Below are 26596 nucleotides of genomic sequence, written 5' to 3'. Positions count from 1 at the left end.
TCGGTCCTGGTAAGGAGAGAGCCTCCCTGGCATAAAGCATGACTGGGTGAGTCTCCTGAGCTGTTCTGTGAGTTTGTCCTAGAGCTGCTTCCTTGGAGTGTTGTCCCTTCTGCAGCCTTGGTACCATACCAAGGTGAGGTCAGTGTTTGGTTAGAGATGGAGCTGCTTCCCTTTCTCAGTGCCATCTACCTTGTATATTCAGAGTGAGTTTCTCAGAAGAAAAAATGACATGGTTGTGTCACAGGAGATTTCAGTTACAGTAGAATCATATCATAATGTGTCAGTGTAAGTGTTTAATGCTTTCTGTCATTTGAGTAGCAGCACACACCGGCATTTTCCTTGTCATCTGTATCTTCTTTGTGTTGGATTTGGCTTCTTTCTCCAGAGACCTGCAAAGGTCAGTGTTTTGCAAGGAGAAATGCCATGACATCAGCTTTTGGGAAGCTGAAAATCCAGAGCAGCCAGCAGTGAGGTCCTGCTGTATCAGAGGTGATATCTTCCTGTGTCAGGTGTGTGTGGAAGAGTCCAGGGTGCTGTCCTGGCATTACAAGGTTTTCCCCAGCAGCTAAATGCAATGAAAAAGAGACTTCCAATGAGTCGGTACCTGCAATGAATAGTTGTATCCTTGGAGGTTAATCAGAGCTGTGCTGTGGTTTCTGTTTCTTCCTAATTTTTTTCACAAGCAGAAAACTACTTGTTGGAATTGCATCTCATGGTCACTTCCTCAAATACACTCCCAACCTTGAGGAGAGGCTGAAATATATGAATACCAGTGTATATAGTGTATGTGTTTTTAAATCTGTTCGTGCTTTTGAAAGAGAAAATCTGTACTCCTGGATGACCTTCACTTGTTGTGTGGAGGTTTTCCAGAGGCTGGACGGATTTCAGTAGCATTTGTCATGCACTATTCCCCTGTCTTACCAGTGTGTGCAGCTGGATGAGGCTGTCCTACTGGCAGTGAGGAAGACTAAGCCAAAGGGTTTCCTGCTCTCATTCTGAGCTTGTCCAGGCAGTTCTTGGGCATAGCTGGCTGTGGGATAAGTGACATGATTCCAATAAAACAGTTATGCTGCTGGGGTAAAATCTGGGTCTAATGGAACCTTCATGCTTGGTTTTAGTGAAGCTACATTTCTCTTTAAGATTTCAGACTGGGAGGAAGACTAGATATGCTGGTGGAGGCAGCAGAGGAGTTGTCTGAATTTCAGCAAGTGGATATAAACACAGGAAAAAGAGCGAAGTTTGAGATGAGAAAGATTTAAGTAGGGAAAGGAAATAGGCTTCTCTCTGATGGTGAAGGGGAAAGAAGCAGATAATGGTGACCAGGTGTCAATCTAAGGGAAGTAAAGAACAGGAAAGGGAAGAAGAGTGGAGCTGGAGATCTCAGAAGGGTCATGGAATGCATTAATTTCTTTTTCAGACTCTCCTTGCATTTTAGGCAGGAAGAAACACTAATTAGCCACTTTTCTTCAGGATTTATCTAACCAATTTGAGCTTACTGTTTTGAGTGGGATGGGAGTAACTCAAGGAAGTGGTGGGGAAAGAATGATCCTTACGATAAATTTAATTTGTTAGGAAAGGAGCACAGGGAGAAACTCAGTCCTTGTAGGGATAGTTCTGCAAGAGGAACAGCTCCAGGTGGGTCCTTTTTCTGCTCCTAAGGCTCTGGGGATCCATTTTCTTCTGTGTTTCCATCTGCATCTTCCTTCTGTAGTTCTCCAGTTTCACAGTGTTCTTAGCAGGCAGCATGGTCCCTTTTTATCAGTGATCTGCAGCCCTGGCTGCTTCCTCAGGTGTGGTGCAGTAGCTCTTGTTATCCCCTGCACAGTGTTGGGCTGGCAGAGCTGTGAAATTGAGAGTTGGGAACACTCCAGAGCTCCCTGTGTGCCGCTGACCCTGGTGCTTCTGCCCTGAGCAGAGAGAAGGAAGGGAGCTGAGTGTGGGGCTGGCTTGTGCAGCACTGTCCATAGTGTCAGGTATGAAAAACTTCCTGGTGCTTTTCTGCTATTTTATTTTTATACTTGTGTTCTCACTGTGTGTCATCTAAAAATCAAAGCAGGAGTGTGCAGTTCAGCAACAGCAGCAAAACTGTGCTTACTACTTATCTGCTGCTTTGCTCAAATTAAACACATATGGGGCCAGAGACTCCTCACTGCTCCATTGCAAATCTTTCAGCCTCCTACACTATGATGATTTTTCTCTTTGCATTTTGACACAGCTCCTCTAAGAAATACAGTGAAATCAAATTCTTCTCCACTGGCCTGTCTCCCCATCTTTCCTTTGTGTCCCCAGTTTGCTTTTTTCCCTTGACCATGATATATGGGGAGCAGCTGTTGGTAGACTCAATGCTTTTATTGAGCTTGAGTTGAGGTTTCCCTCCAGTCTGATGGGCAGAGATGTGCCCTGAGTTATTGGTACCTGTTTCTGTTCCCTGGTCTGTTCCAAAGTGGTGTGATTGTGTAGGAGCTCCTCACTGCTGGAAGCAGGGAATAACCCAGTGCTGCAGCACATTGCCTGTTGATGCTCCAAGCTGTGTTGGCTGACTTGGTCTCCATGGAGAGCAGTGGGATGCTTCCCAAAGCCTGCATCTCATCTGCCCCTGCTTTGTGGCCTGGAGTGAAACCTGGGCAATAGCTCTGTTCCCTGGGCATGCTGGAGTGCAGATAACTTTTGCAAAAAAAGTGTTGTTCCTGAGCCTTGCCAGAGACTTTTACAGAACCAGTGCTCAATTTTCTCTTCCAGAGCATGGTCTACTTCTTTGATTTAAGTTTGCTAGCTTAAAGCAGTGCTGCATGGATGGTGAAAGCCCACGCTCCTAAAATAGATTGAGTAGAACGAGCACTTTAGTGCTGACTCCTCTTCAGGAAAGGAGAGGGAAGGTATCAATGAGCAGATGGCAGGTATTAGTCATATCACCTGATATATGAGACCTCAGAACCCATGGACACAAAGGTGCTGGGGGAACCTAGAGGGAAGGAATCCTCCCAGCAAACCAGGCTGGCTGTTGGAGTTGCACAGGATACAGGCAGAGGGACCTGAGAAAATGAGGGGACTTGCAGCCAGATGCTAACCTGAGGAAAGTATGTTCACAGAGAGCCCTGGCCAGAGCCTGGGCCTACATTTATCTGCCCAGTTTTCCAAGCCATTCCCTCATGTATTTGATAAGTCCTCAGAGCATCACTCTTTGGAGTTCCCATGCTTTGTTCCCTCTGCAGAAAGGGTAGAAATATCTGAATTCTCCCAATTTCAGGATCAGCTGGAATGACATTATCCTAGCTTCTACTCTAATAAATGCAGTACAGAAGCTGTTTGATCTTTTGCTGTAGTATCTAAATTGCCATGTGCACCTTGCTGTTGAGCTGGTCTGGCCCAGCATCCCCTCCCTTCTCCAGGTCTTTGGTATCCATGTGTTGGCCCTGGCCCAGCTGGCAGTGGGCTCCTAGGAGAGCCTGGAGATGCTTCCTCCTGCTGATGTGCTGGGAACACGGTGTGGAAATGAAATGTAGAATCTGTGCAGTCCCTTACACAGCAGTGGCTTCCAGCAAACGTGACACCATGGAGCAAGTAGGGCATGGAGGTGCCTGTGGAGGCAGTGTGCTTGCTCTGGCTGCACTGTTTGTATAATCATTTACTTCTGACCCAGCTATGGGCACAGTAGAGAGAAGGGAGGTCCAAATTTGGGCTCTTTTTACTCCCCTATACAGAGATGGGGGTTGTCAGGAATCACAACTTTGATATGCTCTCCCTGAAGAATGGCTTTGTTTTTAGTTTTTTACCACATTTGTTTTGGGTTTTTATAGTTCTAGATTTTCAACGGCAGAGGCTGAATGTGTGGTCTCCTCCTTTTTTTGTCTTTTGTTTCAACTTTTTGGCAATAATTCCTAAAGAGCTGCTCTGCTGGAGTTGCTCCCTCACTTTTCACACTTGTGTTCAGCTCTCTGCAGAAGCCAAGCACCTTGTGGACCTCTGAATTACAAATCCCATTTTGGTGGCACCTTGCATCCTTGGCCTTCAGCTTCTGCCAAGCACCTAATGAATGTAGGAACAAGTAAAACACTTCTGCTGTGATACATAAGGAGTTAAACTAAGCTCTGTTTATTAGTGTTGATGCTTTAAATTGTGCCAGAGCATTTGAAAATGCGGCAGTGGACAGGGCAGCAGGCAGTAAACACCGTTAAATGACAATACTGTTCAATATTTGCTGTTAATTGAGAGAGGCAGCAGCTGCTGGTATGCAGCTTCAGCCAGGATGAATTAGTAATGAGTCTGTAACTGGGTGCTTTTTTTTTCTGGTTTAAGGTTGCATCAGCCCTTTATAGTTCAGTAACATGATTGGGATAGAAATAAAAATCATAGCATGCCCTAAATTGAAGATTTCATTTTGTTTTTGTTTTCCAGTGAGTTGTCATGGAGCTTGATGTCAGTGATAAATTTGGCAGCAGTAATAAAACTGCCTTGTATTTAAGGACCAAACTTAAAAGATTTTGGTTAGCTTTTCCATCCCGTGTGGCAGCCAGTGGGAATGCAGCAGGCAAAGCAAGCTCCTCCTTTGAAAGAAGGCACTATTGTTGGGTTCTCAGACGTTTTCAGTTCAAACAGAAGGTTTGGTTCAAGTTTCTTTGCTGGCACTGCTGCAGGACATGGAGTATGAGAGAGTTCTGTCTCTTGCTGCAGGAGGACAGGGAACGCTAATTCAACATTTTCCTTGTCCTTTCCTTGCACTTTTGCCATGCATGTGTGTTGAGCTTAACCTTTGAAAATTTGCTGATAAGCTGTTATCAACCAGCAGTTAACATAATAAACCTTTCCACCTTGCTGGGTTGGGACAGGGACTTCCCAAGGCTTTGGAGCCATGGTATGGAACAGGAACATCATTAATCCAGAGCAGCCAGGCTGGGGGCAAAGTTTTCTCTCTGAAGAAACCAGTCACAGCTGCTGCTTTCATGCTGTTTACATAACCTGCCCTGTAAGTATTTATTTTGCACAAAACGCTTTATTTTGAGCTGTAGATGTTGTTGTGAAAGGTCAAAACTCTGTTCTAGTGCTTTTCAGCAGAGCTGAAGTGGGGTACAGGAAATGAAATTCCAGCTCAGTGGAAAACAATGCCAACAGTCCTATTGATTTCAGCACAGCTTGGCTTTCACCACAAGTAGAAGAATTTTGAAGCAAATAATGTTGTATTTGTTCAGTTTGTTTAGCAAAAATCCATCTGCAGGGGTTTGCACTTGAATCCAAATATTCAGAATTCTGCTGGTATTTTGGTAGGATGAGAAATACTAGATTGAAAGAATTATTTGGGTTCACGGTGTTTATGTTAAGGAAGAAAAAGAAAATTCAATCAGGAGGTGTGTTTGTACCCCTGTTCCCAGCAGGAGTGATTTCTGTATTTGTTTGGCTTTTGGGTCTGTCCTGTTCACATTGGCAATTTTTACCCAGTGAGTAAGTGCTTTTATGCATCCTTAAGAGCTTGAAGCTGCCACACACCATGCTGGCTTCTGGACTGGATTATAGAGGCATGAAATCTTTCAGGTTGCATGTGGGAAGCAAGTGCTAAAACCAATTGAGGCTATAAAAGGTGGTGGTAAATGGAACTGCAGGAAGAACTGAACTTGTCTGGTGCTGAAAGTCCTCCAGCCCCACAAGTCCCTTCCCATTTAGGCACTGACCATTCCCACCTTGGCTGCCAGTCATAAATGGTGGTTTCAAACCTGTCCTTAAAACCTGTATTTCTTTTTCATGTGAAACATGGTAATTTATTCCAGTGGCATTTGGCCAACTTTGGGCATCTGGTGTCTCATGTTCTTTATGAACATCTCTCCAATTTTCTCTGCTGTCTCCTATACGTGTATATGATTTGTGTTTACAAGGATAAGGTATTCCAGTGTGTTTTTTCCTATTTTGTGTGGTTTTGATTCTTTCAATCATACTATTGTTTCATCTGTAGTATTGCTTACAGTATATGTTTTCTTAAGCAAGAAAATAAGCCTTGTGTTTACATGTACCATTTCCTGTCTTAAAATAATGGGAAAAATTATAATTACTGGCTTTTGAGGCTTTATTCATTGATTTAGTAGAACCATGTAATTTTCTTGTTAACAAAGGCAAATATTTACATTTTTAATACATAAAGTCTAAAGTTTGTCTAATAAAACTGTTGAGATACATGTGTGTTTACTTTAGATTTTATTTTGAAATTGTTCTGTAATTAAAATAGTTAATGCAGGCCTGGTATGGGGCCGCAGAGGCTGCAAACTGGTACTTTCCTGTGCAAGAATATATTTATATCATCATCCTCCTGTTGCCCAGATAGAGCCTCTGAATGTAGCCTGACCCAGACCTCACAAGCTTTTCCTTATTGGGAATGTGGAATTACCTGTCCTGCTTTTGTGGCAAACCAGCAAGGATAAGGAGAGATATAAAATGAAATGACAGTGGTGACAAAACTTAGTATTTTTCTCAAATACAGTTGGCCCTTCAGCAAAAAATTAGGAATATGCTGAACTTCCCAAACATTGGGAGTGGCCTTGAGAGCAGCTGAATTGTGGTGCAGAACATGAGGCAGGTGGTGCCACATGTTTTTTTTGTCTAAGGTCTCTTAATTCTGTCAGGACACTGCTGGTATTTCTAACTCTCTTCTTCAGTGTTGTGGTAGTTTAGTTGTGTCTGAAGGATATGAGGAAAAACATATGTGTGGGTAGAGAGAAACTCTTTTAAAACCAGGTTGTTTCATGTTTGCGTTAAAGTTCTGTAATTTCAGGGTGTTGCTTTATCGTTAATTTTATGTAGAGCTGGGCTAAGTCTTGCAGCCTGTTAAATTTTGGGGGGAAAAGGGTGTGGGGGTGGGAAAAGTGCAGTGGGCTCAGGACTGGGAGTCTCAGTAGTTGTCTTTCTCCTTGCATGGTTCTGTAGTAACAGGAATAATGATATTTTGAGTTGTATGTATGTAGGAGGACTGAAGCAAGTTATGCTTTTCCTAAAATTTGCTTAAAATTAGGAAAACAAATAGCTTGGCATTTGAGTATAAAGTTAAGTGTAAAATATCATTAATAGATTACCTTGAAGTATGTTATTTTACAGGCTAATCCAATCCTGATGTAATTTTGTAATGTGGAAAGCTCTGAGCTCTTTTACTGGAGCTGCTTGCTTAATTTAGATTAAAATTGTACCATAAAAGGATTATAGAGTGTGTGCCTGTGCTAAGAAAGGATGTACTAAATATGTTGAGGTATTTTTCTACTCCCAGCTCCTTTTTGAAAGTGCATACTTAATTTTGGATGTTCTCTGCTGCCTTTGAATGTGCCACGTAACATCACGATGTACTGAGGGGATGTGTTGGGTTGATCTCGGGAGCATTTTTTTCAATACACTTCAGCAGGATTCTGAGCTTCCTTGTTATTTCTAGAGAGAAGAATTCAGTGCTGGACTGGCCTAAACATTACCCATGGTGCAGCTTCCGAGGACAGCTTGATTTCTGTGACTTGAAGAGGAGGCACATGTGCAGTGAGTCAAGAGGACATGGGCTTCCAGTGCATCTGGAACAATGATCAGGTACCAGCAGTTGTTGATATTCAAGCTGTAGTAACTAGTCAGAAGCTCAAAAAGATACAAATGTGCTCACTTCTGCAGTGGTCCTTAAATTCTTAATACACTTGCCTTTCTAAGGTAGGGATGAGCTGAGTTCACCTTCTTGTTTTATGTTGTGTCCAAAGCCATTTCCCTGCTGAACCTGCAGAGACCTGATGGGGTCTGGCTCCCACGGGAATAACAGGAAAGGATAAGTGCCAAAGGGGTGGGTGCATAGATGGAGGTGAAGTTAGTGTTTACATTTTTCCAGTATAACTTGGAGTCTGAAAGCATTTGAATCTGTTAATTCAGATTTAGCATATTATTTCCATTGTTATGAGTACTTTTGCATGGTATTTCCCTGGTGATTCTCAGAGGAATCCAGGCTGTTGTAGCTGAAGTAGAGACACCAGCAGAGTTCCAGAAATGCAGAAATTGACCATTTGTTTTGGATATTGCCGTTCCTAGGAATATATCATCTCTTGATTCTGTGTCATATATGCAATTTTTTTAGTTTAATTACATCTATTTTATGTATTAAAAATTAAGTCATAAAACTTGTTTGTTAGCAAACAACATATATCTGTATGAACAGCTGAAAAGGAGATAATTCTATAAAAGATTTGTAAGCTTTGTGGAATTAAGTTTAGAAGAATATGTAAAAAATAGTTGCTTGTTTCTTTGTGGGTGCTGCTTGAAAAATCGTTTTTTCTTGTCTATAAAATTCAGTTAGTGGCTGGGTATCTGTGTAATGCAAGAAAAAATAGGTATTTCACTCGAGGAGACTGAAAATGGGTTTGTTCTACACATCTTCTCTACATTTGTGTGATCTTTGTTGTACAGAGATGCTTCATGCAGAGAAAGCTACAGATACATAATTTTAGGATGTGCCTGAGCCACCTCTGAGTGGGATTGCAGGAAGATGTGAGATGGAGCTACATTTTGGGATTTGTTTCTTAATATAAAAGCTGTCAATTTTTACCCATTCTGTGAGGAGTGGTGGGTGCTGTAGAGGCAGAGCATCCATATATTTAGATTCTGGCTGTCTCTTGTTACGAGCTATAATTAAGGTGAAGTATTTTGCTGAAGAATTGAATTCTCCCTTGATTTGAACCTGGTTCCATCTCTGTGAAAGCAATTAGTTGCTTGAACCACCCTGTCCTTGCTTCATCAGTGACAATTCATCAGTTGCTTCATCGACATTGTTGCTTCTAATTTATCTGATTCTTTGTGGTTGATAGGCAAGGCACTTGATATGGGAGTGCTCTGTATGATAGTGGTGACTAGAGGAGGCTTGAGGATGGAAGGTCTGGCCCTAAGGGAGACTGTGACATTTATAGAGGACTGGAGGTTATAAAACACTCTGCAAAGCTCTGGAAGGTCCCAGGGTTAATGCTTCAGCTGATGTGCTTTTGAACATGGCTCTCAGTCAGCCTCTCTTAGCCATGACTTGAATTTACAGATGTGGTGCTGGTTTTTTCTGGGATGGGCAAAGCAATACAAAGCTGGTGGTTTGAGCTGGAGTATAAGGATGCTGGTGACGTATGATGTGCCCCTTGGGTGAAGTCTGTTTAACTTTTGGCTGTCCCTTAAGATCAGTTCTGTGATTTAATTCAGAAAATATTTGGGGTGCTGTGCAGTGACCCTTTGGGGTGCTTTCCCTCTCATGCTGCAGTGTCTAACATGGTGCTTGAAAACAAGGACCAAACCCCACTGCTGACAAATTCAGTGTTCTAAGCTCCAATATTCTGCTATTTAAAGTGCTGTCACAACTCATGAACTGAGTAATTCTGCGTCGTGATACCTCACACAGATCAAGAGGACTCTTCTGGGGTCTGCAGTGAGCGCTGGGGAGCAGAAGTCTCTTGGGAGGGAGTTAAAAAAAAGCAGTGAGCTCTGAAGCAAATTCTACTGAAATCTTCATGAGTGACATGGGTCTAGGAGGAAGATGCTGAGCAGGTTTGGTTTGCCTTGGGAATATTTACATAGAGCTGATCCACTCTTCTTGAAGGAACTTTATCACAGTACTACAGAGAAATCTGTTGGTACTAAATATAGAGCCTTACTCTGTCAGTCTCATGACTAGAGTTCTGCTATCTTAATGGGCTTTCAGCAGTTTTTATAGGTTTTTTGGTAGAAAATCTGAATATTACTCCTTAAAGGGGTTGTGTAACAGTAGCAAGGACAGAAAGATTTAATTTGGTGAGACCTTGCACTGCAAAAGGTCAGTGGAATTTTTCAGCTTCTGCTGTTGCTGCAATATCAGTTCCTTGATATCTTCACAGAAGATCCCTCAAAGGTTCCAATAGTTCATCTTAATTTTTTGCATCAAAGCAATATCACTATTGCTGCAGAGCTTTTGTCAAATTATTTGTTTCCTTCCTAATAGAGGAAACAACGTAAGTTCCTTAGGCTGGTGCTTCACTGTTTACCATTTAGAAAACTTATCACAACCTAAAAGTTTTTTCTTCTTGCACTTTGAGTCCATTGCTTTTCCGGTCACTGCAGACATGGAGCAGGATTTCCCTCTTTCTTTGAAGAAACCATTTGTGTGTTTAGTAGAAATATATCATGTATCATTCTTAGCTTCTCATTTCACTCTGTCCAGACTGAGCCACCCCACTGAGTTACCTCCCCCATCCCTCAGAGCTAACCTGATGGCCTATCTTCCTTTTCTTGTTGTTCTGAGGTGGATTCTCACATTCCCAGCAAGCCTTTCCCAAATGTGGTCTTTCCCAAAGGCTTCATCAAAACTGAGAGGATCAGGAATTTGTATTTCTGTCAATGGATAGAAGTTGCCTTGTTTTTGACAACTGGATATTTATAATTCGTGCTCAGTCTCTGATCCTCTCCATCCCCAATCTTTATCTACAGTGCAGCTGCTCAGCAGTTGTTTCTATATTTATGCAGGTGATTTTTTTTCTCTGAACAGCACTTGACCTTGGGGAATTGGACTGCATTTTTTAATCACTTCTTTGGTTTCATTAATTCCTCCCTGCAACAGCTTCCCATTTATGCATGTATTTTTGAGGCAATAACATAAATTATGGGACTTTTCTTTCCACATGGCACTAATACTGAGGCTTCATTGTCAGTTTTCTCATTGGTTTTTGCAGGTTCCTCACCTGGCAGAGGAATAGTGACAGTGGCTCAGCTGACTTACAAGTGGCCCTTATAACTGCTATTGATGAATACTTATTTTTAAAATTATTTTCTTCAGTATTTCTCACTGCTGGGAACCCTATTAGAGTTAATTATTGTTATGGAATACTTGATTTCAGCCTGTTCTCTGGGAGGAATATTTTGTGCCTGTCTCCCTGAACAAATAGATCTGGTTTTATCTCATGGCCTCTGCTCAGCTGGCCACTATCACTGCCAATCTCGGGAGGCTGTTGTTCACTTGCTGCATTAGCTGCCCTTCCAGCAGCTATAATGTCTCTTATGTAGCACCATTTTCCTCCCTGATGGAATTCCAGAGGTTCTCTTTATGTCCCAGGAGCTGGGCTGCCATCCTTCAGAAGAAGGTAGTCTACAAATGTAGTTTTTTGAACTTTCCCAGCCTCATCAGTGCATGTTCTTAACATTGCAGTGTTATGTCTCCTCCTAAAACTACACAGACTGGAACTGCAAAGCAGGGCTCACCTGGAAAGAGGAGGGGAAGCCGCTCAGAAACTCCTTACAAAAGGAATCCTTACTAACCCCATGCCTAAACAAATAGTGCTTTTTGGCTTGTCCTTGTCTTTTACTGCCTTTAGTGTCTTTATTTTACTTTACTCTTAGATTTTGGAGTATTGCTGAAGGCAATACAAGGTTAAAGGAAGTCCTTGTAATTGTTGTGTGCTCATACCCATCATGAGCACACTCAAAAACACACCAGGCAACAGCCTGGAAGGTGGCTTTGTGTAGGTAACTTCACTCTTGGGTAACATCAGTTACTTGGATCTGGGGGCTGTGCGGGCTGTTCAAGTGTCTCTGAGTTTTCTTGAGTAGCTTTTAAGGATACACTTATGAGGAGGGGAGCTTTCCCTTGGGGTATTTTGGATCTGTGAGTCTGTGTCTGTTTCCAGCTCCCTGCTTTGTGTTTGAGCAGACCCAGAGATCTCTTGGTGGCTCACTGAAGCTGCTGTTCAGAGAGCAGAGGCAGATCTCAAGTTTCTGATCTGAGAGGCTCTGAGCCATGTTCTGGGCACAACTCTTTTGCCTGTGGAGGAACAATTGGCCACTAAAACATATCCCCAGCTTTGTTTTACTGCTTAATTTGTGTGGGACTCCTCCCCCAGGTACGGGCTCTGAGCTATGGTGACTCAGGAACGAGGTCTGAAGTCACCAGGCTGCTGTCCTGTTATAAACAGACTCCCTTTGCAAACTGGGCTCCTGACTGGAATTGCTGCTCACCTTTCTCTGGACATTGCACGTGTCCCATTTTGGAGCTTTTTCTCTTTTCCTCTGGTCACGCTTCTCAGGTCTCAAAGATGGTCTTGTCAAATTACAGTTTTGTTCACCTGCCTCTGCAGGTAGGACTTATCAAAGTCCCAGGTCTGGGCACATTCTGGATAAAATCCTATATGATAAATACATAAATTTCATTTCTGGTCTCAGTAAAGTGCCATTGAGACAATTGATTTAAAATTGTGTTGTATTTTCCCTATTGAGTGTGTAAGAGAGATAAAAAAATCACAAAAAAAAAAAAAAAAAAAAAAAAAAAAAAAAAAGAAAAAAAATTGGCCTATACTACTATTACATGTTCAATTTTTAATTTTTTTTTACAATATTCCAGTCTCTTGTAACTGTTATTTCTGGAATATGTGGGACATCAGATAGGTTCTAGCCATAAATTTCTGTAAATAGCAAGTTTGGAAGGATGTGAAATTGAAGAGAAAGGTGAATTGCACCAGGTCAGATCTGGACTTAATGACAGCACGAACAAGAATCTGATTCTGTGATTCTGATTCCTTCCTTCCTGGACATTCACAGGAGGGATGTGTGTCTAGGGCTGGGAAGAGTGGATTCAAGTTTTCACAGGTGTTTAGAACTTGACAATGAAATGCCACCTTACCTATGCAAATATTTACCCAAACATTTGCCTGGTAGAGAATCATTTGCTGTCTTGTTTCATTTATTTATTCATCCAGGTAGGAAGTTTTCACAGAGCAGTCCCTCTTGTACATCCAAGTGTGTGCTGAGTAGGTTTATTAACAGCCTTAGTGCTGCATAATTATGAAATTAACCTTTGAGTCACTCCTATCTCTTTTCTAATTTTCTACTGTTGTCAGTGGAATATGCCACGGGAAGCATTAAAGGGTTTGTTTTGGGTTTGTGCTTCCCTGTGTGGCTGTTTTGGGCCACTGGCAGAGGCAGGATCCTGGGATAACTCAGCCTTTGGTCCAGGGCAGCAGAACCATCCTTCCTTGTCAAAGGTTGGCTTAGGATTTCTTACCAAATTGCCAGGATTTCTTCCCAAGTTGCCAAGGCCTACAAATAACAACGTATGCTATTTTTGAATATTGGCATAATATTGGTATTCTCAGTCTTCTGCAATTTTAGTTGTTCACCAGTTTATTAAAATGGAAGGTCACAGGATTGGAGAACTTGTTAAATGATTATTTTAGGACTGGGCTCAAATCAATAGGATGTGCCAACTAGAAATGTTATGCCTAGCAGATGCTGTATAACATTCCTATTAGTTATTAATTAGCTTGGAAATACTTAATTATCTAGTATTTTCCAAATATGGTGAACTAGTTAGTTTTAAAAAATACTTTTAGCTTTCTTTTTGCACCCATTGCCATCAGTTAGGCTAGTTATTTCTCCTACTGCTCTAGTTACTTGGTTGACCATAATTTCTTTCAGAAATCCTGCTGCTCTTCAGCTTTTCACTTGCACTTTTGTGCTTCCCTAAGAACTTTAGATTTTTAGTATCTTATACCCTTGTTGTATGTAGTACATTTTTTCCTCTGTTTTCACATTAATACTGAGCGAAATGATATTTGGCATCTGATAATCGAGTTCCCTGCTTTTACCAGTAGTTTTGTCTGAGTGAGAGGGAGGAGAATAATTTCTCTTTCTTAATATTGATCAACTTAGCTACTGATCAAAGGAGCTGTGTAATGTGTATTATGAAAATACTTACCTGGTTGTACCACAACATAATTGTGTAGCAGCCGTCAATTTTAGTACAATGTGGGTTGATTTTTTGTTTCACAATGATTTAAGATATTACTTTGTATTAAATTCAGGACCTTTGTGTTTAAAAATTTTAACCTGAGACATTGAGGCATAGATGAAATCAAGTGTTGGGATACTGAACCAAAGTACCATGGACAAAAAATCTGAAATTCTATGCACAAGCTCTTTTCTTCTCCTGGAGTCCTCCTGGGGTTTTGTTCCCATTTATTTTCTCTGATGGGTATATTTTTTTATAAATGTCACTGCAATTAACCCTTGGAAACCTCTGAAAATTATTTTCCTCTTATTTTTATTCTGACTTTTCTTATTCTATAGCAATATTTTTCCTTTTCTTCTGTTTCTTGCAACTGCTACTGTACTCCCCCTTCTAGTTCCTGAATGGATCCCTTTAGGGTAAGACAGTAAATTAGCATCTTTGTCTGTTTTGAAAATGCCAGGGAAATCTGGAAGCTGTCTCCATCTCTTGGTGGTGTAAAGCCGAGTGCTGGGCTCTGGAGGGCAAGGCAGGGAGTCAAAGCAGGTGCAGCTGGGATTTGAAATGGGGGCACAAAGTGATCCCTTTGGAGAAGAGGTATCTCTCTCTGTCCCTCCACTCCTGCATCCCCTTGGGTACAGGAGTGCTCAGGCTGCAGCAGTGGTGTTGTCTGGGCAGAAATCTGTGCTTTGGTGACTTTTAGTTCTTAAAGAAGAGATATTTCTAAAGCAAAATTAAATGTGTGGTTTCTTTGATCCTGGAAGTAGGTAATAAGACATTTGCATTCCTTTTTATTTTCCCTAGCCAGATTTATAAGTCTCAATTCAGAAACCACAGTCTAAAATACATGCCCTCCTCCTCCCTCTGCAGAAGCTGGTATTAGTGGTGCTGCTCACATGAGATCTAGTGGGCACAAAATCCTTGTTTTTTCATCCCTGATCTGTGTTGTTGTTACATCCAGTCCTGGTTTATTTTGGGATGTTACCCGCTTTCCATAAGGAAAGGTAGGATATTCTTTTCAGACATGCCCCACCAGAGTAAGTTTTGGGACACCCTGTTTTGACATAATTGCTTCCTACTGGCTAGAAAAAGGTGTGGTGAAAACATGGAAATTCTGTCTCTTAATAATTTTGAGGCTGCAAATTGTTCAAAAGGAATTTGAGGCCAAATTGATGAATTCTGGTCAACACAGAGATGGTGTAATTGCAGAGCTTGCAGCTCAGGTTATCCTTCAAACTTTGACCTTCATTCCTGGTCATGCTCATCCCTCCATTCCTTCCCTGATGTTTCAAAGATAAAAAAAAAGGCAGAAGATAAAAAGAAGGCAGAACTTGTGCTTCTTCCCTGTGCTTCATATCCAGGTGAAGCACAGCTGCTCTTGCAGGTGGCCACCAGGACTCTGCCAAAGATTTGGGTGTCTTTGCCTCTGGTCTGCACAGGGAAGTGTGTTCAATTGGTTTGGGATTGGTGCGGGAATGGGAATGGGTGATGTGCCCAGCCTAGCCCCGAGTGTGAAACTGCTCTGATCTTTGTTCCCGGACCTTACTGGGGCTGTGAGCTTGTCCGCCCGCTGCCGGGGAGGTTTGGCTGGGGCTGAATGTGGGATTTTATTAATGCTCCTATTTTTATTTTACTGGTACTTTCGCATCGCTAATCAAACCCAAACCTCCTATTGTTCTCCGCGCTTCTTCCTCCCGATACACGTTTATATTTAGTTATTTTAATAATAATACGCAGCGTTTGTAATCCCGCAAGAAGCCGTGGCGGCGATGGGCTCCTTTTCTGAGGGCCGAGCGCGCTCGGTTCCCGTGGCAGATGGCTGTTATTCGATCCGCCGCGGTCCCGGGAGCGGTGCCCGGCTCGGGGGGCTCCGGCTGCCGGTGCCGGTGCGGGGCGGGCGGGGACTGGCGGCCGCGCTCCCGGTGCGCAGCCCCGCCGGGCTCCATCCATCCATCCATCCCGCTTCCATCCATTCATGAATCCGTGACGTCAGCACGCTCGGTGCTTCTTTGCAGCAGGCTGCAGGATTGTGTGGGTGGAATTTCCTTTTATTTTGCAACACTTCCTTTTTTTCTCTTTTTTTCCCTCTTTTTTTCCCTTTTTTTTTTTTTTTTTTTTTTCCTTCCATCTTTTTAAAACAAGAAAATGGAGCATCACATAGGAAATCTTCATCCTTGTGAGTATTTGGGAGGAAGTGTGTTTCTGTGAGGGATGTGTGTTTGTGTGTGGTGTTTCATGGTCAGCATTCCCCTCTCGCCATTTATTTCGGAAGGACAGATGGATGTTGCATTTGTGATGGGAAAGGGCTGAAAAAATGATGCTGAGAAAGGGAAAAGGAAACATGAGACCTTAATTTATCCATCACTGCATATGAATCTGAGAGCTGGCCTGGCCTTTGCCTGTCGGTGTGCTGGACATTTTTCACTTGCAATTTTGCACGTTATCTTCTTGTGCCCCCCTTTTAAAGGGGAAGGGAATGGTAATGGAGAATGGATATAAATGGAATATACAGGCAATGACTTAAGAATTACTAGGCAGTGTAAAGAGGCAGAATTGTAATTTTTGCTTTTTGGGGAATTGTAGTTTTTTTTTTCCTTGTGGGCTAATCAAATAATTTCTCTTGTCTGTTACTGTGTTAAATAATTTTATTTCTGAGATGAAGGAGGTGTGTTTTTCTTTCAATCGGTCGGGTAGGAATTTGCTCCTGTATTATTGAAAATAGCAGTTTGAGCTGTCTCTGATGTGCTGAACACAATTCTCACCCTCATTTTCCTAATAAATGAGGGAACTGGGAGTACCTTTGCAGTTAACAATACTGTTCACTGGGGCAAGATTTGTCATATTCCTGCTCACCTGAATGGGCATGATGTCATGTTTTCTCCCAATGAAAAGAAGTGCTCCTCTTTATTTTTGTTTGGGGGGTGGTTTAGGTGCTGCAGTAGCTTAATCATATCAAACCACATGTCTCCCTTAAGTAAATGAAAAATGGGATATTTTAAGTAGATCTGGAGAAAGATGACATCAGGCCCATGTGTTTGGATATACTGATTTTAGCAGTAGGCAATCTGTTCAAGTGAAGAAGATGAAGGAATGTATTTGGATCAATAATTTTGAGGGAGATAACATGAAAATGTTTGAAAGGAGAGAGATGCAGTCAGTCTGGCTGGGATACGTGGGCAATTTCCACAGTACCTGCTGTGTGGGTAGCCACAGACACCTTGGGATACCCTAGAATGAGGAGGGTAGAGTTGTCATGGGTTTAAAAGTTTTTGTCACTGTCCTTTTTGTTGTGCTCCTGAATGACTGTATACGGGTTTTGTTTCTAGAGAGAGGCAGCCCTTTGAACCCTCTGTCTGTGACAGTTTCCACTGAGAAACACAAATAAATCCAGATTTTGATGTAGTGGGGGGTTGGTTTGTTTGTTTTGCTGTAACACCAGTTTTGTTTCCTGTCTTTGGGAGCTCCAGTCTGAGTCTTTGATCTGGAACAGTCCTGTCATTCAGATTTGTCTTTGTCCCCTGCTGCCCGATAGTTAAATTTATAGCTGGCATTCATTTTGACCCTTGTGCCTGGAATTAACAAGTAACTTCTAGCACAGAATAAATGGTAGGGGCTCCCACTGTTCCCCAGCTATAGGTACCCTTGGGTTTAATAATGTTTGGAGGTTTTTTGGTTGCATTTTTAACCTCCCTTTTTCATGTCCTATTGTAAAGACTAGGTAAGTTGCTTATCTCCAGTGGATCAGAAAATTGAGTAATGGTTTATTTGCAAATCTATCCCTAGGTAAGACCTTTCACAATCAGGAGTTATTTAAACATGGGTCTGCTCTAAACAGTGGCAGGATAAGAAAAGTTTTAAGTATTTCTTGTTGTCTCAGGACTTCTTTTATAGCAAATATGAGATGGTGGCTGATTAGGCTTGAGTTCTTCCTGCCTGGTACCTGTTCCTGGCTGTCTGTAGTTGAGATGTGGGGAATGGGTCTTTGAGAGTAGGGCTTCTCAAAATGACAGTTATAAAATAAAACTTTTTTTTAAAATATAAAAATAAAAGAAATCTGGCATGGCTTGTGTGAACAGATTTTAAATCATTGCTGGTGGCCCTTCAGCTCTGGTGCTTAGTGTGAGGGCAGGCAGGGAAAGGTGCATTAAGCCTTTTAGCCAAGCTCTGACCTGAGATCTCAGTGGAGGAAGGCAGCAGCAGGTTCACTGCTTGTACAAGTTCCGGTGAGTTCTCAACCTTAACTGAATCCAGATGAGTCAACTGAGGCAAATGTTACCTCCAAAGCTCTCAGGAGTTTGGCATTTCACCAAGCTCTGTTCAGCTTATGGGACTTTGTTTTTTATCCCTCCTTGGCAAAAACACATCCCATGCAGAGGCTTTGGTAGGCTCATGTTTTGTGTCATTGCAGCAAATCAGTCTCATCTCCTGGGTAGTGGGGGTTAAATAGTTCACCCAAAACACAGACTACTTAGGACTAAATACCAAGTTGGCAGCTGTGGCTGGGCTGGGAGCAGCAGCTCTGTGTGTAGTTACTCCCACCCCTGTAAATACTCAGTGTGTGCTTTGACCTTTGTGCTCTCTCCCTGCTACAGCTTCAACTGAGAAGTTGGTGGTTGGAGGGTGTTCAAAGGCTTTGGCAACAGTTGGGTGTAGGCCAGGAGGAAGAGCAGATTTGTCTGTGATTTATAACCCTCTGGTGAAGTAGTGATTGTTGGTGCACTTCCCTCTGGAACTGTTGGTCACCTAGCACCGAGGTGCTGTGAGGGAAGGAAGGAGAAAATCCTGGCAGGGATGAGAGGATGGATCTTTCCAGCATGGTGGACTGGAGGAATGGAGGTCTCTCTGCAGACATTCTATTCATTCCAGGAATGCTTGTCCTGTCCCCCATCTCTGTTACCTTCTGGAGGACACCAAAATCAGTAATGTGGCTGTACAGATGTGACTCTCCTGCTAAAATATGGGAAGTCCAGCCTCACCATCCTTCTGGGCTGAGGAGATCCTCAGGTGTTGAGCCATCAGCTGCTGCCCAAGAGTGGTTCAGTTAGGGTGTGCTGAGTGCTGGTCTCTGCAGGGTTAGGTGGCATAAGCTGTGGAGACCCTGGGGGGCATCCCCTGGGTTGGGGAAACACAACAAGCTTCCCTCGAAAAGCTGTTAACACCCAGTGGCTCCTTCCCCTGTTTCTATGACTGTTCAGGGACCCTGGGCACACACACATGGAGGGTCCAGGTTTGTCTCTACTGAGGGGCTGGGTGTGACCCTGCTCTTGGGGCAGTACAAAGATAAGGGCCAGTCAGGGAATAGGGTCAGGCTGCAACACCAGGCCTCAGGAGCTCCCCTGGGCTACACCCCCAGGTCTGTGTTGTCTGTGTGTTACCAGCACGTGAAGCTGTAGTGGAGCAGCTCGCACCTCTAACCCTGTGCTGTCACTAATACAGGCTTACGAGAGGCTCCTGAGTGGGCATTGTGCTGCCTCTGTTGAGGAGTAATCCTCTTTGCTCGTGTATGGTGCTTGCTAAATACAACTTAGAACTACTGTCATTTCCCATCCCAGACCTGCCAGCTGGATTTCGAGTGTCCTTCCCCTTCCCAGCAGGTACACCCAGGCATGGACCTGGTATGGGGTGATGGAGCCAGAGCACTGCACCTGCCCCAGGAATTGTTGCACTTCCATGGAGAGCTGTTGAGTTATTTAATACTGGGTGTGAAGCACATAAGCTCTTAGTGCTGCAAAGTTTGTGTGAGTAGCATTTACATGTTGAATGTGCTTTGCAAATGTTGAATAATTCATATCTACTATAAAAATAAAAACAAGCGTGGGAGTGAGCGAGTTTACCTGAGACCAGTCTGACACCTCACGTGAATTAAAGTGAGACTTTGATTCATTCACTGGATTCCTGAAAGCAGCACTGTGATATTGATCTTCATCCTCAAAGATCTTTCAGACATTAATTAATTTTAATGCTACTCTTTGGAGGAAAATAGAGTGTTTCAGTTCTGTGGAGGGGGGGGGGAAATTCCAAGATAGTGTTTGTTGGTAGGACTGGAACACTTAGTGCCTTCATATGGAAATATGGGGCTGTAAGGCCTCTGTGAACTAAACTGGAAATTTTACTGGTGTTTCTTGTTGTAAAATATTTCAGTTTGAATCCTTAAATCTGTTGTTGTTGTACAGTAATAGTAATATAATAACATATAGTAATTATATAGTAATATGACATATGGATCAATAATAACATGGGGATTGTCAATGAGGTAAAAGTACAGAACTGGAAATGATAGAGAGAAAAGAACAGAGCCTGAAGCCTGTGACTGGGTTTGAAAAGTTGTTTCCTGCTATGGAGACAGCTAGAAAGGTGAAAGAGAAGAGTGCAACTTAAGGTAATTTCTGCACTTTAGTCTGAGACAGATTTCAGTAGTAATTCTGTAGTATAAAAGTCTGATCAGCATTTAGTCTGTCTTTATCCCAGCTGAAAGTTTTCCAGTGTATTGATGGGCCTGTGGTGGAGAGTGTCAGTGGTGAGATGGTTTGTGGAGCTGCTGGTGTTCCCCGTGTGCACACAGCTCACGACACGCAGCAGCCACAGGGAGGAAGAAAGAGCAAATGGGTGACTTAAGTACACTGATTTTTTGTGAGCTAACTGCATGGTTGGTTTGTTCCCCTGCTCCCCAGAGGCACGTGGCTGTGGGTTCCCCTTTCTCCCCAAGCACCTGGGCTCGGAGCAGGGCTGCTCTCCAGCAGGAACGTGCAGTCCCTGGGCCCTGCAGCCAATACGAGGGTCATTATGCAACGCCACTTATTTCCTATGGCATCAGATTATGCAATTTCTGAGCAGAAGAATGCAAAGCCCTGGAAGAACACAGGAGCATTTTAGCAGATCCAAAAATACCTTCTGCAGGGTAGAGGCAGCATTTCTGTGTGTAGTGCTGAAAATACGCTGTTACGTAAGGCGCTTATTTCCCAGCCGGCGCTTGGCAGGGCTGCCAGGTGGAGCAGGACGTGCTCTCCCTGCCACTGGAGAGGTCTCCCTGCACTCACGGGAGGCTGGATGGGCTCTTTGTGTCTCTTCTTCACCAAGATGAATTTTTATTGCTTTTTTTTAAAATTCCTTTTGAAAAAATAGAAGAAGTGGATGCTTGATTTCTCTTTCCAAATCAAGCACTGCTTCACCACCCCCCACATATTTGTGACCTTATGCTGAAGGAGGTTCTAGTGAAACATTTGTTGCATGGTGCTGGAGGTAGAAATTAATTCCTATGCTGAGAGCCAGGGCAGATGCACACATTGCATGTGGGGATAAGAGCCACCAGTTCTTTTAAGGTGAAGTCTGCCTTGGAAATCTATTAAAAATCTTTGTAGGAGACAGGAGCATGGTAGGAAGGGAGCTCTGACTGATACAATCTGTTGGGATTTTGGCAGGAATACTTACCAGAGACTCTTAAAGAGGCTAAACAGTTATTAAATAGCTGAGACACCAGGCTGGCAGACAGATTACTGGTTAAATGATATGGAATAAGAGTAGAGATAAAAGGATAGTAATGTTGAAACATTTTTCTCTGCTTTGGAGATGGCACTACTCATACTCTTCCCACCTTTTCTTCCCTTATCCAGATATTTTAGGAATATTCTGTTTAAGGTGTGAGACTTCACAAAGAAGGTGTTGAGGGTAATGCCTATGGAGGCCACCTGCAGGAAGTTCTGGAAGGCTCCACTGAACTTGGGTGATAAAATGCCTTTCAATTTAGTGTTGATTAAACACAGTTCAGTCTTAACATCCAGTCAGAATTAGGCTCTGACATAGCTTTTTCTGCACAATAATGAGATCTTAGGTTGTAAGAGACCTATGGAAATTAGCTCAGCATCCTGAAAAGCCAAAATGATCATTGTGCCTTTGTTCATTTCTGTGGCATTCCGTCCTTTTTGGGAATCCTGGCTGTGGTCTGACTTCCTCAACTACCCAGAGGAGCTGCCCCATCCCTGGAAGTGTTCAAGGCCAGGTTGGGTGGGACTTGGAACAACTTAGGTTAGTGGAAGGTGTCCCTGCCCATGAATTTTAAGGTTTTAATAGCTTATTTCAACCCAAACTATTCTGTGATTTTGCATTCTATAACTCTAAGGTGATGCAGGAGAAATGGAAAAGAGACTCAGAGCAGGTTTCATATGGAGAGTAAGAAGGTCAAGTGAGAATTGTTAGACTTGAGAAAAAAATGTTGGAATGAAGGATGGGATCATTTTTTAAATCACAGCTGGAATTAAAGAGGTAATATGTTCAGGTACCACCGAAGCAGTGAACAACTGGCTGTTCCAAGAAAGAAAGGAATTAGAGGCATGCAAAGTGAAGAGCAGCTGGTTTTAAGCTACAAAACTCCCTGCCACAGCCCAGTGTTGGCTGAAGTGTTCTGGTTAAAAAGTTCCCTGACCCATTTGCACAGGCCCAGTCCTCTGTGTGCTGAGCTGTGAGCAGGGCAGCTGGTGGCACTGCTGGGGGAGCTCTGCCTGCCTGCACACCCTTCCCTTGGCTTTGCAGCAGCAAAGGGGGCTGGATGAACCTCCTGAGCTTCTGTGCCTTTATCCCATTGCTGCAGCCTTGGTGCCACTTCTTTCTCCTCAGCCAGGCTTGCCTGGGATGTGCAAAGTGCCAAGCAAATCTGCAGCTGGCTCTGCACAGCGCCAGAGTTCAGCCCTGATGGCTGTTTCTTGGCTGGTGCATGGTGCTATTTTTGTCATTGTCAAAAAGGGTTCAGGCCACAGAGCTAGACAGGGTTCTCTTTCTCACTGGTACAGTCACAGACAAAAGGATATCACAACTAAAATCACCTTTCCAAAAATGATGTGTCCCTGTTTTCGGATGGATGGAATATATTGAACAAAAGCTAAATGAAATAATCACAAAGTCAGGCTTTTGTTGTGATAACACAGACTACACATAACAGTTACATGTCTGTGGTCTCATGTGCTTAATGCTCATGGCTATGTTAGTATTCTATTAATGTTTTTAAATTATTATGTTTATGATAGTTGTGAGCCCTAAGCAGTTGCTACCACATCACTTAGGTGAGTATTCAGCTGCATCACTCAGCTGCAGAGGAAAGTTATCTTAGGTTGAGGTGGCATCCAAATATTTATTGGAGAGAGGAAGTAAAAGTGTGTGTTCAAGTCAGGGTTCTGCAGGAGGTACAGAAGTACTGTGGTGTTTATCTGACAAACTGAAGGAGCAGTGTAAAGCACAATAAAGCCAGTGTGACAAGACTTCACTTTCCCAGGTAAATATGGTCTTTGTTGTAGAGAAATGTTTATATGTGGAAATATAAACAGAGGTATTGCAGTGACAGAAAATCTCAGCTGGGTCAGATGAACAATTTTCACTTGTTTTATCAGCAATTGATGATGTTTTGGCTATGTAATTGTACTATTTAAAGATAGGGCTGGCTTCGTGTGGGCATGAGATGGGAAGAAATGTTCTTGCTTAAAGGAGCAGCGTGTCTTGAGAAGGAGATTGATAGCTTAAAAACACCCAAGCTTTTGCCTTGGGCTAGTCCATAGTTAGCTTAAAGGTTTGCCTATAGCCTGGGCTGGGTTATACCAAATTAATGTGGGCAAGCTTCGTAGTGTAATTTCTTTTTTTACAACCTACGAAAACAGATTATGTAACTTATGAAAATGTAATATAATTAATTAATGTAATACTGTAACTTAAAAAAATCAACCCTCCTGAAAACAGAATTTGCATTTTTGGTGATGTGTAACTCATTCTCTATTAATAATCTGCTTTTACTTCTTGTTTTCAAAGCAACCATGCAAAACATAATGTAAAAAGTGTGGCAGAAGAGGAGTATCTCATCCACTCATGTAATATGTTCTTCATCAGGAGACCAGGAAAAGAAAGTCTGTTGAAATCCTGTATAGTAAAACCACACGGTTCAAACCCCAAGGTCAGAAGTGATAACAAAAGCTCTGGGACTTGCCAATTCAGCAGCTCTCAGTTGTTCCTGTGCTGGAGTTGTGCAGCAGTGGGAGAGGACTGTGCATCAACCTGTTGTAAAAATTCCCTGTAGAATCTGAGAGTGAGTCACAAGGGGCAGGAGAACATGATTTTGTACTTTATAGACACACTTTTTTTGTGGTTTTGTTAGGTATTAGAACATTTTTAAGGCTTTGTCACAAGCCACTAGTTGAGATGATGCACCCATAAATTCCAGTTGTGTTATCAATGAGGAAATGTGTAGTTACCTTGTGCCCACTGCAGCCAGGAGGAAATCACACTGAGTACCAGGAAAAAGCAAGGAGACTACAAGACTTGGCTGTAAGTAGTGATCTGGGCAGGAATCTCCTCTGTCCGTGGTAGTTCCATGTACCAGCTGGATAATTTCTAGTAGCTCTGTTTCAGCCCCTAAACATGGGTCAGACAATTGCTTTTATTCCTGTGGCATGTTGGAAGTGCAAGCAGAGATTATGCTTCACTGACTAAGATAGAAATAGCATTCAAGGAAGCAAACTTAAATGTTACTGGAGACTTGGGCTGTCACAAGACTGAGTGGTGGCTTCTGTGCTTACATTACCTTTCTAGCACACTGACTTTTGGTTTGGTTTGTATGCTGTGTCTGATTTGCCACTCAATTTTTAGCATAGGTCTTTAAAGGAGAAACTTTAAAGGAGAAACTTCAGTAATGGTTCACTGAAGGCATTGGCTTAAGTCAGCTGCACATTGACCATTGTGTTAACACTGTTATGAACATTGAGCTTGTATAGGCAGCCATGTGCTTTGGTGGCTCTGGGGGAGTGTGAGGACACTTCCTGGATGGCTGTTTTCAGGGACAGGCACAATGTCAGGCAAGGTGAGAATGTGCCTTGGTAGCTGATTCACCCACTTGGTGATTCAGGTAAACTCTCACTTTTCTCTAGTTTCAAACTGAATTTTGGGCTGTCTGACATGTTGAGATGCAGCCTCACTCTTCCAAGAAGAGGAGCATTTCATGCTCTTCTTGTCTGAGGGTGGTGGGATTTTGGCTGGAAAAAATACTTTGCATGGAAATGGAGTAATTTATGAGAAGTTGTGATCATACAAAATTACACCGAGCCTTGAATCTCCTTCCAGACAGAAGAAAAATTTGTTAGTGCAGAGTGCATGAACTCATCAAAGCAGTTCAAATCTGAGGGTCTGCCTTCAAATCTGTGTGCAGCAGCACTTTGTGAAATCTCAATCTCTTAAATATGCACAGTCCTCCCACACATGGAGCATCCAGCTTTTGACTGGGAGGCTGCTGCAGCAGGAGCATCGCCCAGATAGAAATAGCACAGCCTTGGCCGTGCCTTTCCCTGGAAAAGCTAATGCACGTGCAGATCACAGACATGGGATCCCAGGCTGGTCTGAGTTGGAAGGGACTTGAAAAATCATCCAGTTCCACCCCCTGCCATGGGCAGGCACACTTTCCACAATCCCAGGTGGCTCCAAGCCTTGTCCAGCCTGGCCTTGGACACTGCTTGTGCCAGGGTCTCCCCACCCTCACAGGGAACAATTTCTTCCTGATAATCTAAACTAAACCTGCCCTACTTCAGCTGAAGGCCATTCCACCTTGTTCTGTCACTACATGCCCTTATGAATACATCCTGAATGATATAATGAAACCTGAGTATTTCAAGAAAATGTTTTTCTTTGCCTTTTCTTTTATTGGGAAGAGGTCAACATGAAAAACCTCAGCCTTTTGGTACTATGACTGGAAGAATAGCAATGGCATGACAATAAGACTTGGAAAATGCTCTTCTTCCCTTGTTTGAGGTCTAAACCAGCATAATTTCATTGGATTAAATCACATTTTGCTAAGGCAAGAGGTTGCACATAGCAGAATTTACTGCAATAGAAGAGAATTAATAAAAAAAAAATAATTTCCTCCAACAAATCAGCACTCATGTGGTGTGGCAGAAACCACCTTCTCCCCCTCCCAGGGTTTCTGCACCATTTTGCTTCAAGTTGGCTTGACAGGAAGTTGTTTTAAAAGAAGTGCTGCTGTTTCATGCTCTCCAAACAATGAGTTTGCTACACCTCTGAAAATCAGGCTGCTTATGTAAAGGCCTAGATAAGCCTGTATCATGGCAGTTTGAAAATAATTCCATAACTTTTATATGCCTTCTCTTCCCATGAAGCACATAAAGGGGCATGTGAAGTGGCAGGACACTGTACCTAAAGGCTTTTTTTATTTGAAACATCTCAGTGTTGGAGAAGGCAATTTGATCTGGGAAAACAGACCTCATATTCCTGAGTCTGGGGCTTTGTTCTTGGCTGAGCTGTGTAGTGAAAATCTGTTCATTCCCTGTTAAACCTCCACAATCAAACATTCCAGAGGCAGAAAACTGTAAAAATGTAAAAGCAAAACCTTACACTGTAGTAGTGTACTCTTGAGAGTCACATAACAGCAAAGTTATTTTATCCTCCAAGTCTGATTTAATCCTTAATGCATTTCCCAAGGCTTAAATTTGAGGTATTTAGGGATACTGTTACCTCAAATTCTAGCCTTTACATTGGAGTTTCTTGCAGGATACCTGGCTGATATTTTATTTTCATTGCTTAATATTCTGTGTCGCAAAAAGCACATTTCTCTGTAGGAACAGAGCATTTTGCTCTTGTTTAAACAATCACTTGCCACTCCATGACTTTAGGTGATGAGCGGGGGTTGTGCCCAGGAGCACTGAGTTGGGCCTGGCCTGGTGTTTTTCTGAAATTCTGTTCAGGTCTGAAGCATCTTCTTATCAATAACAAAATCTGCAATAATAGAACAACTGCTGCTAGTAGTAATTGTACTCTGAAGTCACATTGCAGCTTCCCATGCTGCTGAATTGGTCATTGTAGTGCTGGCTATCAGCAGGTCAGGATAGCCAGCTT

At 42.7% G+C, this 26596-nt stretch overlaps 1 protein-coding gene across 6 annotated transcripts in view; it reads left to right on the top strand.

Moving 5' to 3' along the window:
* The window catches only part of MAP3K13 (mitogen-activated protein kinase kinase kinase 13), a 71461-nt gene that overhangs the window by 18017 nt on the left and 26848 nt on the right, over positions 1-26596 (top strand). For 3 of the 6 annotated variants that reach the window (XM_072933549.1, XM_072933550.1, XM_041718217.2), the window contains exon 3: positions 7400-7545. The exons of 1 other annotated variant lie outside the window; for it this stretch is intronic. The gene's annotated coding sequence lies outside the window, so the exon portion shown is untranslated. Of the gene's footprint in view, positions 1-4589; positions 4964-7399; positions 7546-15629; positions 15897-26596 lie in introns of those variants that run through there. 2 more of the 6 variants (XM_072933551.1, XM_072933552.1) reach the window with 2 other exon arrangements.

This window comes from Taeniopygia guttata, chromosome 9 (assembly GCF_048771995.1).
Source record: "Taeniopygia guttata chromosome 9, bTaeGut7.mat, whole genome shotgun sequence".
Taxonomy (NCBI): Eukaryota; Metazoa; Chordata; class Aves; order Passeriformes; family Estrildidae; genus Taeniopygia; species Taeniopygia guttata.
The sequence above is the reverse complement of the archived record's forward strand: the minus strand, read 5'-3'. Positions and strand labels throughout refer to the sequence as shown.